This window comes from Thalassophryne amazonica, chromosome 9 (assembly GCF_902500255.1).
Source record: "Thalassophryne amazonica chromosome 9, fThaAma1.1, whole genome shotgun sequence".
Taxonomy (NCBI): domain Eukaryota; kingdom Metazoa; phylum Chordata; class Actinopteri; order Batrachoidiformes; family Batrachoididae; genus Thalassophryne; species Thalassophryne amazonica.
The window spans coordinates 69,929,813-69,951,673 of NC_047111.1; positions in this window are offsets into that span (position 1 = coordinate 69,929,813).

Below are 21,861 nucleotides of genomic sequence, written 5' to 3' on the forward strand. Positions count from 1 at the left end.
TATCAAACTCAAAAGAGAGTAAATCATCACGCAATGTTGCAAAAGATGTTGGTTGTTCACAGTCAGCTGTGTCTAAACTCTGGACCAAATACAAACAACATGGGAAGGTTGTTAAAGGCAAACATACTGGTAGACCAAGGAAGACATCAAAGCGTCAAGACAGAAAACTTAAAGCAATATGTCTCAAAAATCGAAAAATGTACAACAAAACAAATGAGGAACGAATGGGAGGAAACTGGAGTCAACGTCTGTGACCGAACTGTAAGAAACCGCCTAAAGGAAATGGGATTTACATACAGAAAAGCTAAACGAAAGGCATCATTAACACCTAAACAGAAAAAAACAAGGTTACAATGGGCTAAGGAAAAGCAATTGTGGACTGTGGATGACTGGATGAAAGTCATATTCAGTGATGAATCTCGAATCTGCATTGGGCAAGGTGATGATGCTGGAACTTTTGTTTGGTGCCTTTCCAATGAGATTTATAAAGATGACTGCCTGAAGAGAACATGTAAATTTCCACAGTCATTGATGATATGGGGCTGCATGTCAGGTAAAGGCACTGGGGAGATGGCTGTCATTACATCATCAATAAATGCACAAGTTTATGTTGATATTTTGGACAATTGAAAGGATGTTTGGGGATGATGAAATCATTTTTCAAGATGATAATTCATCTTGCCATAGAGCAAAAACTGCAAAAACATTCCTTGCAAAAAGACACATAGGGTCAATGTCATGGCATAGGGTCAATGTCAATGAGCAGATCTGATTTGATGCAGGTGTTAATTTGGGGGATGAAAATTTACAGGGTGATTCCATAATTTTTTCCTCAGAATTGAGTGATTCCATATTTTTTTCCTCTGCTTGGTCTAAAAAAGTAACCGTTACTGACTGCCACAATCTTTTTTTCTTGATTTCTTATAGTGTTTCTTAAAGCCAGAAAGTTGCCATTTGAAATGACTTTAGTTTTGTGTCATGTCTGTGATCTGCTTTTTTTCTACAAAATTAAACAACTGAATGAACATCCTCTGAGGCCGGTGATTCCATAATTTTTGCCAGGGGTTGTATATAATACAGAGATAAACTGTGACTTCTAATACTGTGTTTTACAGTTTTTGGGGTTTTATTTTTTTATTCATTCATTTTTCATGTGTTCTTTGTGTTTGTAATCCTTGAATTTACCCAGCAGCCCCTGAGGCACTTAAAGTGAAACTGATTTATCAGAAGCCGACAGTGTAATCTGATGTGGCCGCGTTCAAATCAATACTAATAGTTATTGGTTATCGGTTATCTGTAATAAAGATAAATTTTTAGCAGTTTATCGGTTTAGCGTCATAAAAGATAACTTTTCAGTTATCTGATTAATGGTTATCGAAGCTAACTTTTTGGTTAGCTGTGCCCACCACTGCATATATTACAAATGTTTCTTTGTCTTGTACGACCCTGTGGTCACAGTCTCAGATCAAGTGTTCCACATATTATATGGTGCATCCAGAAAGTATTCACAGCACTTCACCTTTTCCAGTTTTTTATGTTACAGCCTTATTCCAAAATGGATGAAATTAATTTTTTTTCATCAAAATGCTACACACAATTCCCATTATGACAATGTGAAAAAGTTTTTTTTTTTTTTTTTACATTTTTGCAGATTTATTAAAAATAAAAACCTAAGAAATTACGTGTACGTTAAGTATTCACAGCGTTTACCATGAAGCTGAAAATCGATAGGTAAATCCTGTTTATTGCTGGGATAGATTCCAGCCACTCACAACCCACGATCATCCTTGAGATGTTTCTGGAGCTTAAGTGAGTCCACCTGGGGTAAATTCAGTTGATTGGGCATAATTTGGAAAGGTACACACCTGTCTACATATAAGGCCCCACAGTTGACAGTGTTGACATAGAGCACAAACCAAGCATGAAGTCAAAGGAATTGTCTGTAGGCCTCTGAGACAGGATTGTCTGAAAACACAAATCCTGGGAAGGGTACAGAAACATTTCTGCTGCTTTGAAGGTCCCAATGAGCACATTGGCCTCCATTATCCATGACTGGAAGAAGTTTAGATCCACCAGAACTCTTCCTTTCTTTCTTTCTTTCTTTCTTTCTTTCTTCTTTATTTATTTTAAAACATGTTAAAATCAGCATTTTCTTTTTTTCCCCCCTTTTCCAAAAAGTACATTTATAAATCATACAATGTTTCAAAAAGGAGTAGGATGAAGCTTAATTTACATGTGATCATATGGTGTGTAAAAGGACATTTGAATATAATAAGAAAACAGCATTAGTTTGATTACATTGTACATGTAATAATTAAATTACATTACTCATTTTTATATGCATCAAAAATTGATTTTTTATATTCTTTTTTGAATTGCTGGATGTTTTTACTTTACTTAATGTTTTCAGGCAAGCTGTTCCAGAGCTTCACTCCACTGACACACTAAAACTCCTACGTGTTGTTCTTACACACTTTGTTTTCTAAAATTGATCAGATCAACAAATTTTAGAACTTTTGACTCCAGGAATAAGCTGTGAGTGTGAGCTCTGTAACATTTATTATTTACAACTTGTATCACATTTTTCTGCAGAATAGTTAATGGTTGAATGTTTGTTTTGTATGTGTGACCCCATACTTCAACATAATAGGTAAGATAGGGCAGAAACAATGAACAGTATTGTGTTTGTAAGGCCTGTTTAGTTAATAGGTGCTGAGTTTTCCTCATGACTGCAAGACATTTAGCCAGCTTTGACCGGATGTGTTGTATATGTCCCTTCCAACTAATTTTATTATCCAGAATTACACCTAAAAATTTTGTTTCATCAACCAATTCTAATTCTACATCATCAATACGTAACTTTACTTCATTATTATTTTTTTTAATGTTTCCAAATATCATGAACTTAGTTTTCTTCAAATTTACAGCTAATTTATTTATATCACACCATCTCTTTATTTTAATCAACTCTTGTGTGGCTAGCTCAAGTGTCTGTTCGAGATTCTTACCGGATGCAAATACGTTTGTATCATCTGCAAATTATACAATTTTCATATTTTTAAGATATTGTTTAAATCATTTGCATACATTAAGAACAAAATCGGTCCCAACACTGAGCCTTGTGGTACGCCACACTTTATTTCTTGCAAATCTGATTTAATTTCATTTAGTTGAACAAATTGCTTTCTGTGGCTTATATAGCTTTTAATCCATGATGACACTATGCCTCTAACTCCATATCGTTCCATTTTTTTTATTAGTAAATTATGTTTGATGGTGTCAAATGCTTTACTGAAATCCAAGAATACACCTGTTGCACATTTCTTTTTATCTAAACATTCAGTAATTTCCTCTACCAGATCAAGGAGAGCTAATGATGTAGATCTACCTACCCTAAACCCGTACTGACTTTCAGCTAATAAATTATGTTTGTCAATAAAACTGTTTAGTCTTTTAACAAATAGTTTTTCCAAGATTTTTGCAAATCGTGAGAGGAGGGATACTGGGCGATAGTTTGTGAAACAATGTTTGATACCATCTTTATATAATGGAACCACTTTTGTGATTTTCATTTCCTGTGGGAATATTCCTGTTTGGAAGGATAAATTAAATATATACATCAGTGGGTTAACTATCACTCCAATCACTTTTTTAATGGTTTCCATGTCAGTATTATTAAAATCTGCAGAGGTTTTTGGTTTGAACTCATGAACAATTTTCAGTATCTCCTCCTCTTCTATTGCAATTAAAAAACATTGAGCTCTTGTTTATTTCTACATTTTTATTAGCTTCTGCTTCTGCCTCATCATCATCTTTAATTTCATTGGCTAAATTGGAGCCCACATTCACAAAAAACTTGTTAAATTCATTAGCAATCCTCATGAATAAAATATTGTGGGTAAGCGAGTGCTTCCCTCCCTTTTCTGATAATTGTGTTCAATACTGCCCATAATCCTTTTGTGTTATCCTTATTTTTTTTTCCAATTTGATGCTAAAATAATTTTTCCTGCAGCTTCTTAATATACTTGTGAGTTTATTTTTATATTTTTTGTACCTTTTTTCAGTATCTATTGTTCTTTCCTTAATAAATTCCTTATATAAAAAAAATCTTTTTACAAGCATTTATAAGCCCCTTTGACATCCATACATTTTCTTTTCCATTTGTTTTTATACTTAAACATTTTATTGGGCAATGCTTGTCATACAATATCCTGAATTTTTTAAGAAATGTGCTATATGCATTGTTAACATTTTTTTCCTCACACACCTCACTCCAGTTTTGCTCTAATAGATCCTCCTTTAGGTTTGCTATTGATTGTTCTGATCTTATTCTTCTATATGTGTAACATTCCTTTTGCTCTACAATATTCTCACCATCTATAACTGCAAAAACTGGTAGATGGTCAGTTATGTCACTTACGAGTACGCTGGTCACTGTAGTGTCTTCCAAGTCATTATAAAAAATATTATCTATTAATGTTGAACTGTACTGTGTTATCCTAGTAGGTTTTGTGATCATAGGATAAAATCCAAGACTATATATTGTTTCAGTGAAATCCTCTGTATTTTTGTTATGGCTAGGGTTCAAAAGATATATTAAAATCCCCACTTATTATTGCTCTTTTATGATTGCCTGAAAACATTTCTTCAATTATTTGTACAGATGTTTCTATTTTAGACCCAGGGGTCCGATACATAACAGCAGACCAACACATTTTTCTTTTTTTGCAGACACACTTCAATGGTAATACATTCTAACACATCATCAACTGTAAAGGACAATTTCTCAACTAATTTGTAGTTTAGTCTCTTATCCACAAACAGGCTAACCCCTCCTCCTTTTTTATTGACTCGATCTATATGTAAAAATTCATAGCCAATTAAGTGAATGTCTGTGTGCTTATCTGCCGTTATCCACGTCTCAGAGATCGCAATTATGTTAAAATGTCTCTTAAGCTGCACCAAATGATCTCTTATGTGTTCAAAGCTCGAACAGAGGCTTCTACTGTTGAAATGGATCAATGATAGCCCACTCTTTTGATTCAGAGTCTTATTGAATTCATCCTCTGTCTAGTATTTACACATATTTGACATTTCATTGAAGAAATTACTTTCAGGATCGATATCTTGCTCATAATCAAACGTATTATGATCAGTGTATCTGAACGTTTGTAGCATGGAGGAAATCCCACCTAATCCACCGCATGCGTTTGACATTTTAACTCGTTTCTTCTCCTCACTCGAGTAATCGCAGCTCATTTTTGTGTATTCCCCTGCCCCAATATCAGTACATTTGTCCGTATCCACAACGTTTTCAGTCATAGTGTAATGTATTGCGTGCGCTGAGTGACTCGATTAGCAGCAGTCTTAGCCCATACACAGCCGGCATATCCATTCAAACAAGGAACTGCATTACCTTATTATTCAGTCCAATGTCTTCTGAGAGCTGGCCACCCGTTTACGATCGGGTGAGAAGGGCCTTAGTCAGGGAGGTGACCAAGAACCTGATGGTCACTGTGTCAGAATTCCAGCATTCCTCTGTAGAGAGATGAAAACCTTCCAGAAGGACAACCATCTCTGCAGCAATCCACCAAACAGGCCTTTATGGGAGAGTGGCCAGACAGAAGACACTCCTTAGTAAAAGGCACATCGCAGCCCACCTGGAGTTTGTCAAAGGCACCTGAAGGACTCTCAGACCATGAGAAACAAAATTCTCTGGTCTCATAAGACAAAGATTGAACTCTTTGGCATGAATGCCAGCCGTCATGTTTGGAGGAAAATGGGCACCATCCCAACAGTGAAGCATGGCGGAGGCAGCATCATGCTGTGGGGATGTTTTTCAGTGGCAGGAACTGGGAGACTCCTCAGGATTGAGGGCAAGATGAAGCATTGTCCAGAGACATCCTGGATGAAAATCTGCTCCAGAGTGCTCTTGACTTCAGACTGTGGCAGCAGTTCATCTTTTAGCATTACAATGACCCTAAGCAGACTGGACACTCAGAACAACTCTGTGAATGTCCTTGAGTGGACCAGCCAGAGCCCAGACCTGAATTCCATTGATCAGAAAATGGCTGTGCACCGACGCTCTCCATCCTATCTGATGGAGCTTGAGGGGTGCTGCAAAGAGGAATGGGCAAAATTGCCCAAAGATAGGTGTGCCAAGCTTGTGGCATCATATTCAAGAACACTTGAGGCTGTAGTTGCTGCCAAAGATGCATCAACAAAGTATTGAGCAAAGGGTGTTAATGCTTATGTACATGTGATTTCTTAGTTTTTATTTTTAATAAATTTGCAAAAAAAAAAAAAAAAACTTTTTTCATGTTGTCTTTATGGGGTGTTGTGAGTCGAATTTTGAGGGGAAAAAATGAATGTATGAATGTACTCCATTTTGGAATAAGGCTGTAATATAAGAAAATATGGAAATAGTGAAGCACTGTGAATACTTTCCAGATGCACTGTATGTGTACAAACATTGTTGATGTCCAGAGAACAAATCACCACACTATGACACAAGTGTTCCATGTCCACCTTTCTAAAATAGCCACCTGTCTGTTAGAGCCAAATGTACGCTTTGGTCTGTTGCAGTTGCTGGGATCCTTAAGCCACAATGTCATACCTGTTCACTCACAGTGCAAATAGCATGCCTCTTCTGAAGCTCACTAAGTAATTATGCATTTGACACAAAGTTATTCCACTTGCACCTTCAAAGAAATTTTGTACTAAAGACATCCAGTATGTTGTGAAAGTGTAGTGACACGGACCCACAACAGGGGGCGCAAATGAATGGTCAATAGATGAGCCAAAAAGTAACAATTTAATGTTGTGAAGGTGCACAACGAATACACAGACAATCTAAGAATATGATAACAGTCAATCCACAAAGGTGACGTGTGGGCAGGCTCGAGGATAGAAGACGTCTGTCCTGAGAAGAGCCGGAACCACACGATTTCCGCCGCCACCGAACCTGGTGAATACTGGAGCCGCCACAGGTGATCACCGTCTCTGACTGCCGGATCTGGTACTGCTGGCGAAGAACAAAGACAGTCAAGTGTGGGTGTGTGTACACCCCGTAACAACAACGGTGGGAATGCCACCTCCACCTCTAACACACTCGTGCAGCGTCTGTTTAACCACTTATCTGACGGACGTAGGACGAAACAGTCGCGACCCACGCCGGTCCTCTGGTTGACAGCTGCAAAACAATAGCTCTTAGAATCAATTAATATAGGCAGAGAAAGTTACCTCCATAGAAGTACGATATCTCGGCAACGAGGTGGAGATGACATCTGGTCTTTATGGAGTGAGATGCTGTAGAGTAGATGGGTGACAGCTGTCAAGAGATAATGAGTGACAGCTGTCACCCCCGGCTGTGTCCGTGGCGGCAGCGGCCTCTCGTGCCTGAAGCCCGCACTTCAGGCAGGGCACCCACTGGTGGTGGGCCAGCAGTACCTCCTCTTCTGGCGGCCCACACAACACAGTATTCACCTTAGGTCAAGGGGTAATGCCAATGATACAAGAAGAACCTTGACCCAAAATACCTGGACCTTCATTTCTCCTGCAAAGTATGGGCATCACCAAACACCTATGTCCAGTGATCTCATGACTTCATTTTAGTTGACTTTCATTCTCAGGTCTTGAGGACCCAGAGACATGAATGTCACTGCTGAGATAAGTGAATCCAGCATGTCCAGGAAGTCAGTGAAAGCCTTGATGTTAATCTTGATCTAGAACAATTGCAAACCTAGACGCTATAGCTAATCACTGAGCTTCGTAAGTGCTGCAGTCAATTTATCCATAGATTCTACAAGGTCAACCAACCTCTCCTCATTGACAAAGGCACCTATATTGCTGGACTCCACACTATTACCCAACAGTCACTCGATGGATGCATTGAACAGAGTAGGAGACAGACCAAATCACTGATAAATGCAGAATTCACTTGGAACAAGTTGAAGGCTCTGCCCGTACTCTGGACACAAGTACCATCTCTCTCTCTCTCTCTCTCTCTCTCTCTCTCTCTCTCTCTCTCTCAAAAAAAATAAATAATATTTTTTTCTTTCTACTACATCAGTGATTGTAATGATTTCTTGACTGTCGTTCCACCAGGTGGAGGATGTCAATGACAATGCACCAGAGTTTGTGAACCTCCCCTACTATGCTGCAGTACAGGTAGAAGCAGAACCTGGATCAATTATCTTCATGGTATCAGCCACTGATAAGGACTTTGGTCTGAATGGAGAGGTGACTTATAGCCTAAAGGAGCAGCACAGGAACCTTCAGGTGACAGTTGCCTCTCTCCTGCTCATAAATTACACTTTTTAACTCTCATATCTGAGATCATATAATGTTTAGACGTTGTATTGTGCATTTGTATTGTCCTCGGTAAGAAACTGTGTTTGCATGTTCTCACTGCTCTTTACCAAGTGCAGGACCAACAGACTGAAAAACTCTTTTGTCCCTCAGGTCATCAGACTGTACAACTCCTCATTCAGAGGGGAGGGGGAGTAACAGGAAGACAGAGAACAGGAATGAGAGTAACAGTAGTAGCCAGTAAATCAGTATTGATCACTATGTCTGGTATTTATATTGTGTATTTATATTTACATTTGCAAGATGTTTATCTTTTTTACTTTCACTTTTGATACTCTGTGTGCTTCTTACCCTGTGTGCCGCTATATAATGCTGCTGGAGCCTCAGTTTCCCTGAGGGAGTCTTCCCACGGGATCAATTCTATCAGTTCTATCTACTCTAATCTAATTTCATTGAAAACTGTGGTGGAGGGGCGCACATGGACCTAGCTCCAAGTTATTATGGACATTATGAATCACCCTCTCCACAACGTTTTGGCTGGACAAAGGAGCAGTTGTAGTGGGCAGTTCATCTCACTGCGCTGCAGGACTGAGAGGTTCAGGAGATCCTTTGTTCCCACAGCCATTAGACTTTTTATTGCCTCTTGTTCCATCACAACCTGTCTCTAACTCTGTCCTTTCACGTCCAGAGGCTTCTGGGCTTACATGCAATAGTTTATTTGCTTACACTATTCAGCACTTTCAATTTATTTCTACATACTTTCTTGTTTGTAAGTAGTGTGTTGTTTTTAGATGTGTTTTTTAGATGGTTATGTTTTTATTCATGGGCTATTGGATATCTGAATTTCTCCTTTGGCATGAATAAAGTACATCTATCTATCTATCTATCTATCTATCTATCTATCTATCTATCTATCTATCTATCTATCTATCTATCTATCTGTCTGTCTGTCTGTCTGTCTGTCTGTCTGTCTGTCTGTCTATCTATCTATCTATCTATCTATCTATCTATCTATCTATCTATCTATCTATCTATCTATCTATCTATCTATCTATCTATCTATCTATCTATCTATCTATCTATCTATCTATCTATCTATCTATCTATCTATCTATCTATCTATCTATCTATCTATCTATCTATCTATCTATCTATCTATCCAGGTGAATCCAGTGACAGGAGAGCTGAGCTTAAAGAGGGCCTTCGAGGCAGATTTATCAAACGCAGAGTACAAAGTGGTTATTGTGGTCACTGATGGGGGCTCCCCTCCACTGTCCAGCGAGACGGAGCTGCTCGTCACTGTTGTGAATAAAGCCATGCCTGTATTTGACAAGCCCTTCTATGGTGCTACTGTTAGAGAAGATGTGGCTCTCTCCACCCCTGTGCTGTACATCAATGCCACCAGTCCTGAAGGACTGAGTGTTGTCTACACCATCATGGCTGGAGACCCTTCCTTTCAGTTTGACATTGGCTTTGACACAGGAATCATTCGGGTGTTTTACCCCTTGAACTATGAAATCACCCCATACTACCGGTTAACAGTGCAGGCTACAGATACAGTGACAGGGGCCAAATCTGAGGTTGACGTGGATGTGGTTGTGCTAGACGTGAACGATAGCCCGCCATTGTTCCAGAATACGTCATATTCTGCTGTGCTGCCTGAGAACTCCATGATTGGAACAACTGTTTTGCAGGTGCGTCCCTTATTTGAGAGTGTACATCACAGACCCATTTCAGCAGTATTTTTGATGATTGTTCAAACCCAAATTACTTAAATATGAGATTCAAGCATTTTCAGACTGTTATTACTTTTATTGGTGTCTTGGTGGTTTCCCTCATTAGCCTCTTGCATGGTCATTCAGTTTTTGAGGCAGATTTATCATAGAGTCCTATACTGTTTGTATTTGTTAGTGACTGATGTAAATGAAGTTCAAGACGTATTCAGTGACATGGGAATCTTCAGGGGCGTGGGTTAATATATGTTTTTTAAATTCCCTTGAATTAATGCAGAAATTCTACACAATAGGCACACTTTGATTGTTTAATTTCAACTCTGCTGTGGTGGAAAAATATGGTCATGTCTAAATATTTATGAACTGGACTGGAAATATCCCCTATATATAGGCATTGGGCCAAAACATTGGCCTGGGCCTGAAATCATGACTTTTGACTTTTTTGAAAGAGTCTTGTGTGCAAGTTGAGGGGTGGTGCAAAGCCCTGTGGTGCAATGAAAGTGAGAGGCACGCAGTCATAATCTCACAGATAGTAGCTTCACACAATTGGCTCCTCAGTCAAGCACACACACAAAATCATGAAGAAATTCATGTTTATCGAGATGTGCATTCACTTTTCAGGATTTTTTTCAGTTTGCGGATAATTCACGATTTGCACCTGATTCACATTTTGGGGGTTAACAACAGCTCTCAAACTTGTTAGCCTGAATTAGCAACCAGTACACAGTGTATAAAAGAGCAAACATTGTTTTTTTTGTTTTTTTCAGTGTTTTGGTTGCATTGTAAAATGCAAAGCCCATTAATCTTCCACCCAACCAATACATAAAGCACTGTAAAGCGCAATGATTGTCTCTCTGTAGGTATTTGCCCACGATCAAGACTCTGAGCAGAACGCCATGGTGAGTTACCAGATCCTATCTGACATCTACAACAGCACTGACTACTTCCACGTTGACAGCAACAGCGGAATGGTATTCACCGCGCGTTTGCTTGACTATGAGCTCATCCAGCATCACAACTTCATCGTCAGAGCGACTGACAGTGGCGACCCTGCACTCAGCAGTGACGTTAGCATCACAGTGTTTGTTACTGACACAAATGACAACCCTCCTATTTTCAGCCAAGCGCTGTACGAGGCTTTCGTCAGTGAGCTGGCTCCCCAAGGACACTTTGTGATTTGTGTTCAGGCACTGGACGCTGACATCTGTGACGCCCACAGGTTGAGGTACGAATGTTTCGTTAAAAGTTTTTATGAAAGAGATTCAGAGTTGGGGTACAGAGTAACATTGACGGCAATTGTCCCCTTTTTTGACACACCATCAGGTACAGTATCCTGTCTGGGAATGAGCGCACGACTTTTGTAATGGAACCCGACACAGGTGTGCTCAGTCTGTCTAACAAGAGAAGACAAGCTACAAAGCTATCTTATCAACTCAACATTTCTGTGTCAGATGGAGTCTTCACAAACACCGCTCAGGTACAACAACTTTCAGTTTCAATTTTTCAATTTATTTTCATTTATATAGCACCAAATCACAACAGAGTTGCCTCAAAGCGATTCACACAGGTAAGGTCTAACCTTACCAACCGCCAGAGCAACAGTGGTAAGAAAAAAACTCCCTCTGAGGAAGAAACCTCAAGCAGACCAAACTCAAAGGGGTGACCCTCTGCTTGGGCCATGCTACAAACATAAATTACAGAACAATTCACAGAACAATTCACGGACATATATACAAGAAATGCTATTGGCGCACAGGACAGGAGGATCGCCAATACGAACACAACTCCCATCTCGGGATGGAGCTGCACCTTAAACAGAGAGAAAAAACAGAATCAGGCATCAGAAAGACAAAAAATGCTGTCTAATTTGCCAGCATTAAACAACAAGAAAACAGAGAAATACTAAGGTGATCGCCGGCCACTAGCTTTAAACTTCACTAAAAGACCCAGAATTTAGGTAAAGTTGAGGCCGCAGCCCGCTCCAATTACTAATAAATTAAAAGAGTAAAAAGCGTAAAACAAAACTGTACCAGTATGCTAGCCGTATGAAAGGGAAAATAAGTGCGTCTTAAGTCTGGACTTGAAAATCTCCACAGAATCTGACTTTTATTGACACAGGGAGATGATTCCGAAGAACAGGGGCATGATAAGAGAAAGCTCTGTGACCCACAGACTTCTTATTCACCTTAGGGACACAAAGTAGTCCTGCACCCTGAGAACGTAAAGCCCGAGCCGGTACGTAAGGTTTAATTAGGTCAGCTAGGTAGGGAGGTGCCAGTCCATGAATAATTTTATAGGTTAGCAGCAGATCTAAAATCTGATCTCACTGGGACAGGAAGCCAGTTAAGGGATGCCAAAATGGGTGTAATGTGGTTGTACTTTCTGCTTCATGTCAAAAGTCTGGCTGCAGCATTTTGAACCAATTGGAGACCCCTAATGCTAGACTGCGGTAAACCAGAAAATAGAACATTGCAGTAGTCCAATCTAGAAGAGATAAATGCATGGATCAGGGTCTCAGCATCAGCCATAGACAGGAGGGACGAATCTTCGCTATACGAGGTCTGTTAGAAAAGTATCGGGCCTTTTTATTTTTTGCAAAAACCTGATGGATTTGAATCACGTGTGCTTGCATGAGCAAACCTTGAACCTTCATGTGCATGCGTGAACTTTTTCACGCCTGTCGATTGCATCATTTTCTGGTGAGCAGCCTTTGTGTGGGACGTGTGCAGTGCGCTCGGCGGATTTTCATTTCAAGGAAAAAGACGGAACGACTGGAGCAGCGCCGCATCAAATTTTGCCAGAAACTGGGCGACAGCCAGGTGGACACCATTCGGATGATTCAGACGGCTTTCGGTGACGATGCTCTGGGCATCACACAGATTAAGGAGCGGTACAACCGGTTTAAAGATGCAATCGACAGACGTGAAAAAGTTCACGCATGCACACGAAGGTTCAAGGTTGGCTCAAGCAAGCACACGTGATTCAAATCCATCAGGTCCGATACTTTTCTAACAGACCTCATATTTAGTAATATTTCTAATGTGGAGGCCAAAGGACAACGAAGGATCAAAAATTACCCCAAGTTTCCTCACTTTGTCAGTGTGATGTATGACACACGAGCCAAGGCTGAGCATTAACTGGTGAAATTGATGCCGATGTCTCACTGGACCAAGAACCATCATTTCAGTCTTATCAGTGTTTAAAAGTAGGAAGTTTCTAGACATCCAACTTCTCACTGCTGCAAGGCAATCTTCTAAGGATTTTATGTGAACGAGATTACCAGCAGTTATCGACATGTATAACTGAGTATCATCTGCATAGCAGTGAAAGGTAATCCCAAAATGCCGCAATATGTGCCCAAGAGGTGCTATATAAAGGGAGAAAAGCAGGGGGCCTAAGACAGACCCCTGTGGAACCCCAAATTTCATGTCACTAAGGTTAGAGGTAGTGTTACTGTACAAAACACTGAGAACGACTGGTCAAGTATGACGTCAGCCATGCAAGGGCGCTCCCAGTAATCCCAAAATGATTTTCCAGCCTATCAAGTAGAATATGATGATCCACTGTATCAAATGCAGCACTGAGATCTAACAGCAACAGAACCGTAGTGGTGTCCGAATCCACTGTAAGCAGAAGATCATTCACCACTTTAGTGAGAGCTGTCTCTGTGGAATGATATTTTCTAAAAGCAGACTGCAGTGGCTCAAAGAGATTATTCTCAGTAAGATAGTCTACGAGCTGCCGAGACACCACTTTTTCCAGAATTTTAGAGAAAAATGATAGATTTGATATTGGCCAATAGTTTTTCAATACACTAGGGTTAAGATTAGGTTTCTTAAGTAATGGTTTAATCACTGCAGATTTGAAACATTTAGGAACAGATCCAGAAGTTAAAGAAAGATTAATAATTTCCAGCACAGTCGGCCCAAGAGTGGGCCACAGGTCCTTAAACAGTTTTGTTGGTATAGGATCAAATAAACAGGTTGTGCTTTTTGTTGACATTACGAGTTTTGTCAGCATGCCTAGTGAGATACTATGAAATTCTTTAAATCTAGGTAATACCTCAGTAGTGGCGCCCACCTCAATAGCAGGGTGTAGTGGCTGGGTTAAGGCATGCTGGGATATGTTTATCCTAATGTCTTCTATTTTCTTCCCAAAGTAATCCAGGAAATCTTGTGCTGTAAAAGGAGAGCGAACTACAGGGTTGTCCATGCATAAGTGTTGCCACCATGTCAAACAAGAACTTTGAGTTATGCTTGTTTTTGTTGATCAAATCAGAGTAGTAGGTCCGCTTTGTAGCCAATAATGCATGCTTATAGTCTAAGATAGCATCATGCCACGCAAGGTGAAATACTTCTAATTTTGAACGACGCCATTTCCGTTCTAGACCTCTTGATTTATGCTTGAGGTCACGCAGATAATCATTGAACCAAGGTGACTGGAATTTGGGGGAGCGTGGTTTTAACACAGGTGGTGCAGTCATGTCGAGTGTAGTTTTGAGCACTGAGTTTAAACTATCCACAAGTCTGTCTACTGACTGGGTATTTGTCAAATGTGAAGCTAAGACATCAGGCAGACTATCTTCAAGTTCAGTCTTAGTTGAGGAGTTGATGCATCGCCGTAATGATATATAAGGTTGTTGTTCCACTAAACACGGCAGCGAAACTGTAAACTTAATAAGTGAGTGATCAGCCACCACTGATGTAAGAGGCATGATGTTAATATCCGTGACAGCAATACCACGTGCGAGAACCAGATCCAGGGTATTTCTACTAATGTGCGTCGAATCCTGAATGCATTGCCGAAATCATAATGCATCCACAATTTCCATAAATGATTTGCAGAAAGGATCAGAAGGCTTATTTATATGAATGTTAAAGTCACCAATGATCAGAATTTTATCTGCACTAGTTGACAAGTTAGAGATGAACGCACCAAATTCATCTAAGAATTCAGAATATGAGCCAGGAGGCCTATATACAGTGACAAAGTAATACGACTGATTTTTATTCTTCTGACCTTGGCAATGTGTAATATCCTGAGCAGAGCGGAGAATCAGATGCTCAAAGGAGTTCTATTTGTGACCCACAACAGCTAATAAGCTAAACCTAGATTTATAAATAAGAGCAACACCCCCATCTTGCTTCGCATCACGAGGGACGTGACTAAATGTATATGCTGGTGGGCAGGCCTCATTTAAGGGGAGGACAGCTGTAGTTTTAAGCCAGGTTTCACATAGCCCAATCATATCTAAGTGATGATCAATAATTAGATCATTGATCAACAATGATTTTGAGGACAGTGATCTTATGTTAATGAGACCCAGTCTAAGGACCTCAGTGGGGTTGACAGTTAACTGTTTGGGTTTAGGGGTGGTTCCAGAGTAGCATATATAAGATGCCTAGAAGTAGGTTTAGGTTTGAGACATTCCATGCGCATTGTAAGTAGCAGACATGAAATCTTTGCTAACTTTGCAGTTACCTTTTAGTTCTGCCACTTGATTTACTGAACAGTATTTATACTTGCAACAAGCTGTGTGACCTTTTTCCGTAACCTCTCGCACACGTGCACAGCTGTCTGGTACGGCTTTCTTCCCTCTGGATGCCAAGCTGCGGTTAGAATTTAATCTGCTTTCATGTCATGTCAGATTTACTGTGAAAGTGATCTGCCAAGTGGAAAAATGTTCACATCTGCTTCTACTTGGCAATTAAAAGATATGTGAGGGTTTTTTTTTCCTTCCGTCACATATCCTGCATATCTTTGAAAATTAAACTTGAACAAGTTGTGGCACTAATATGTCATAATGTGCAGACATTAGAAGCACACAGGCAGCTCATTTTCAGAAGGTGCAAGTGTGTCCAGCTGGTCTGTGGCTCATTTTGGAGACGAAGATGATGATTACAATAATAATAATAATGATGATGATGATGATTGCCAGGTGATTGTGCGTGTCGTGGGAGCTAACCTGCACAGTCCAGTGTTCACCCAGAGGTTCTACTTGGCTGAGGTGAAAGAAAATGCCCCTAAAGGTTCAAAGGTCATTCAGGTAAGCCTTATTTATCATTTCTTGTTGCATTTTTAAAGTGTAACTTTCTACATCAAGAAATGTACAGACTTTCATCACAATCTGACTATTAATTCTTGATTTTTTTGCAGGTTCATGTGACAGATGAGGACTCAGGGCTGTTTGGTCAAATCACTTACTCCTTTGTCAATGACCTCGGGAAAACTCAGTTCATCATCGATGCAGATGGAGTTATATCCACTGCTCAGAAGTTAGACAGAGAGAACCCCTTAAATAAGGACATGGTGCTGACTGTTATGGCCCTGGATGGTGGAGGTATTATTTTGAGGACTGATTACACTGTCAGAAATCTAATTCCTTGATGAAAGCTATTCCATCATTCATGTTACAAAGTAGTATCTCTGTCTGTAGGTGACTAGAAACTAGATGCACACACATGTAATAGTACATATTACAGCCGGTGAAGTCATATCCTGGGAGGATATACTGCTGGTGTGTGTCACCCACAGACTTTTTATTCCCAAGACAAACCCTCTGTGATGGCCCCCATAGGTTTTCTGAAGAGTTGGTTTGAAGCTCAAATGGAGCGGTTCCAAATCTCAGCATTTAGGCAGTACCTGATTCTGCCTAACTCCCAAACATAGTGGTAACGGGGCTAACAGTCAAATTCAATAATACTAAAATTTCACTGAACAGAAATACTGGGGCACAGACTTCTTTAATGATCTATTTGTACAATTAACAGCACAGCAAATTATATTATCTCAGACATATATATTATAATAAGTAAGTAAGTAAGCTTTATTTGTATAGCACCTTTCACAGACAAGAGCCACAAGGTGCTTCACAAAAAAAAAAAAAAAAAAGAAAACAGACAACACAGTACACCACATAATGGCCGAGACTTTTAAAAACATAGCATAGCAGCCCAAAAAACTAAGCAAAAGCTTGTGTAAAAAAGAAAGTCTTAAGTTGGCTTTTAAAAGTGTCAACAGAGTCCAGCGAGCGCAGAGAGAGTGGGAGACCATTCCAAAGCCTGGGAGCAACAGCCTGGAAGGATCGCTCTCCTCTGGTTGAAAAACGGGTGCGTGGAACCATCAACAGATTTTGATCCACAGACCTCAGCGCCCTGGCAGGGGCATAAGGCTGGATGAGGTCACAGATATAGGAAGGCGCCTGACTATGTAGAGCTCTAAAGGTTAAAACCAATATTTTAAAATTGATCCTGTAGGACACTGGCAGCCAATGAAGCTCCTTTCAAATTGGGGAAATGTGAGTCCTCCTGTTGGCTTGTGTCAGAATTCTCGCTGCAGAGTTTTGTACTAACTGCAGTCGACGCAACTCCTTCTTGTTTAGACATGAAAACAAACTGTTATAATAGTCTAAACGTGTTGACACAAAGGCATGAATAATAAGCTCTAAATCATTTCGTGACACCATTTTCCTGAGCTTAGAGATGTTTCTTAGTTGAAAGAAGCAGTTCCTCATCAGCTGTTTACAGTGCTGTACTAAAGACATGTCTTTGTCAAAGATGACACCCAAGTTTCGAAAACTTGATTTTGCAGACTGGCCCAGGTCACCCAAGTACTGTTGAATACCTGGAATATGGGCACCAGGGGCGATAACTAATGTCTCTGTTTTGTCTGCATTGAGCTGAAGAAAGTTATTGCTTAGCTATTGTTTTATTTCCACTAAACAATGGAGAAAGGAATCGAGCTTCTTGATCTCAGACGGCTTAAAGGAGCAGTAAAGCAAATAACTGGTAAGAAACATCAGTAAATCTTTGAATGATCTTACCTAAAGGGATCAAATACAATAAAAACAAAACGGGGCCCAAAACGGAACCTTGAGGGACTCCACATAACAAATCCGCAGACTCTGACCTTATCTGGTTAGCAGAAACGCTAAAGCTACGCCCGGACAGATATGAGAAAAACCACCGAAGAACTGACCCGGACAGTCCAACATGTTCCCTCAATCTACTCAGCAGGACCTGGTGGTCAACAGTATCAAAGGCTGAGGACAAATCCAAGAGAACTAGCACAGTGCATAATAGCCAGGTGGCCTCTGTTTGTGTGTGTGCATGCGTGTGTTTGGCTTCGATCACGACGAAACCGGGGAGCGCTGGCATTTGCCATTTGGTATGATTATGTATTTTGGTTCAAGGATCAACGCTACGAAAATAGAAAGTTGATACGATTAATATTTTTTGAGAAATTAGTGATTTTAGCTAACCAGTAAACAATGGACATTGTGCTAAAGTGCACCATGGGAGTTCAGGTTTTTGGGGTTTTATATGTTAGGGCCCCTTCACACATAATGCGAATTTGGTCGATTTGTGCATAAAGTGCGCATGAAGCAGGAATCGTATGCAAAATGTGTGAAATCATAGTTCCTTCCAACACCTCATACACCTGTTGCTACAACTATTTGCGCACACCAGCGGCTGAAAGACAGAGTGTGCACTGTACGAGCCCATTGAACCCTCTCCAGCTGACACACACGAACATCTAACACCACTCATTTGGCACTTAGAAAATGTGTGGACATTCGCACTATTAACACCAAAACAGTCTGCAGACGATCACTGTCGAGCTGGATGTGAAATTTGTCTCAGTGCCCCACGACTGTGAAATTGCCGAGTGCACATGTGTCGGCTCCCGCCACAACATGTGTATGTGTGTTTCGCGTGCTCCCCCCCCCAAAACACGTCTGTGCATGTGGTTCACGGCCCGCCCCTTGCAGGCGACGCATCTCTCATCTGATCATAAAGTGGTCTTGATCTATGCGCTGACAGGATAGGGGGCGTGGCGCAGTGGTAAAGTTTCCGTCTGGTACTCAGAACTTGCGGGTTTGAATCCCGTGGCCTTTTTTTCTTTTTATTTAACCACGGTTATTTAAAAGTGGGCTTCTGTATTGCGTCTCCTTTTATGTATTATTTATATTAACCCAGTGATATTCACTAATTATACAGCTAGTTTTTATTTTATTTTCCTCCACATCAGCGGCTCAGTGTGGTGCACCTCGTCCCATGGAACACAGTGCGAACAGCTGCAGCTGCTCGCACTGCGTTCCTGCTCGAAAGCCCCCTTCGCGTGCATGAACCGTTGCACCAGGATTGTGCACACCTGCCCGTTGGCATGATGTTACGTGATTCGCTCATATGAGCTGTTTCGCGCTGAGTCAGCCTGGGTTGTACATATTCACACTATGTGTGAAGGGGCCCTTACTGTGGTTTGTGTTAGTTGAACAGTGTTGTTAGTGTTATTGATTTATTGTGTTTTTGTAGCTCAATTGGTTTTATTCATTTTATTTAAGTGTTATGGTGCTGGTACCATGAGGGTAGTGCCTTTAATGTCTTCTGCCACTGCCTCTGTTTGTGTATCAAATTAAAAGCACCTGCTTACAGCAGAATGCAGACAAGACAAAAAGACAATTTTGTTACATACAAACTGCAGAGAGCTGACATTTGTCGTTTGGTATGCTAATGTATTTGGGTCAAGCATGAACGGAAACATTGATAGGACTAATAATTCTAATATATCTTAAAAGCGTGAGTGCCTGTGTGATTTTGCTTTGTATGTTCAATGTAAATGCATAATGAAATTGTAAATACGTTAAAAATACATGAATGACAAAAGAAAGTGAAAACACTTATTCTAATCCAATTACATTTTTTTCTGCAAATCTGGTTGGTGAATCGTTTGAGATTTTGTGTGTGATATTAAAACTGTTTCACATTTGATGTATTACTCCCAAATTATAGTTCAAGCTGTGATGTCATAAGTGTATGATTTTGTTGTGTTGTTATTGCAGGTCGTGCATCTTTTTGCACGGTACGAGTCATTCTGGGCGATGAAAATGACAACGCCCCTCGGTTCAGAGCAGTGGAGTACCGTATGAGCATCAAAGCTAATGTTGCCAAAGGATCTTTAGTCACACAGATCCAAGCCACAGACCCAGATGCTGGGTCCAATGGGAAAATCACCTATTCTCTTTACAGCGAGGCACGTCTGTCACTCGTTGATGTGCTGGAGGTTAGTATATTCCAGATTGGACCCAGTCTGGTTCAGGCTAAAGTCATAAATACTAAGCTAATAGTAATAAATAGCACTGCATTGAGTTAACAGTGAAGATTGTTGCGTCTGATTTAGCTGAGTTGACACGGAGATATTTCTGGGGCCCAGGTGGAGCCAGACAGTGGCTGGATGATGACTAAAAGCACTGTGGACCACCTCCAGGGGACTGTGCTGTCCTTCTTTGTCAAAGCGTCAGACTGCAGTTCACCAGCCAAACATTCACTGGTGTCAGCCTTCATCCACGTCGTCCCAGCAGATGCTTTAGTTCCTTTCTTCACTCAGCCTCAATACTCCTTTACCATCCCTGAGGACACGCCAGTAGGAACAGCCCTGGGTTCTGTGTACATGGGCCCTGGACAAACAGGATTCTTCACTGCAGTTGCAGGAGAGACGCAGGACAGCAACCAGGGAGGGACCTTTCAGGTGGAACAGGAAACAGGTCTGATACGTTTGCTCAAACCACTAGACTATGAACAGATTAACATATTCCGCTTCAAAGTTGCTGCAACCACCAGAAGAGACTTGATTGAAACGGTTTCTACTGTCGACGTAGAGGTTAAGGTCAGTTATAAGAAATACACAATTTTAATTTTATAAAATACATTATATGTTGTCCATTTTTTGTAAAATTCATTTCCAACCCAAAGAACTTAACATTTTCTCTGAAGTTAGTTTATTCTACAATATTTGTCAATGTGTAGATTCTAGATGTGAATGACAACCAGCCAGTATTTGAGGCTAACCCCTATGTTGCAACAGTCATGGAGGGGATGCCAGTAGGGACACGAGTCGTCCAAGTGCGTGCACTTGATCCAGACTGGGGCTCCAGTGGTCAGGTGTGTGACAGAATGAAGAGACACAGAAGACTCAAAGAATGTTTTGCTTGGAAAATCATCAGCAAAGGTAGCCAAAGATCCATACAGACGTCTGGTGCAGACATCAGGATTCCAACTGTTATGTCAGTATAATTTTATGATCTTCACAAATTCCACTCAATTGACTGATTTCCTTTTCTTACGTTCTATAATACAAAGTTGAATTTGCACAAAGCCATGATGAAGAATCAGAATCTCAATCTATATGGGGACCTGTGGCTGCCTTTGTCTGTGACATGATGTTCCATGGAAATGTACATTTTTTTGAGCACCCATGTAGCACTTTGATGTTTGTCTGTGAAGATGTGTCTCTGTACATTACTACAATGAGCATTCTATAATCTCTTTTTTATGTATTTATTTTTTTAAATTGCAGGTAACTTATAGCCTTGGACCTCTTCTGACCCACAACTTGGACTTGACAAAAGAAGCCCTGATCAGTGCTCCTGCAAAGACAAGTTCTGTCTTTGCCATCGACAGTAAAACAGGCTGGATCACCACCGTGAGCCAGATGGACCACGAGGCCTGCAGCAGCTATAGCTTTGAAGTAGTGGCATCTGACCTGGGGGAGCTGCAGTCACTCTCCTCCAGCACAGTGGTCACCATCACTGTGTCAGACATCAATGACAATCCGCCACAGTTTGAGCAGGAGCTTTACAGGGCTGCTGTAAAGGAAAGCGATCCCCTAGGCGAAGTGGTGGCTGTTCTGAAAACCAGAGATCGAGATGGCATTGATCAAAATGGTCGAGTCAGCTTTTACATTACCGGTGAGGCAGTTAGGAAACTGTAATGTACTTGTACTTAGTCACTTTAAGGATGAGAGAAGTGAGGTTGGATTT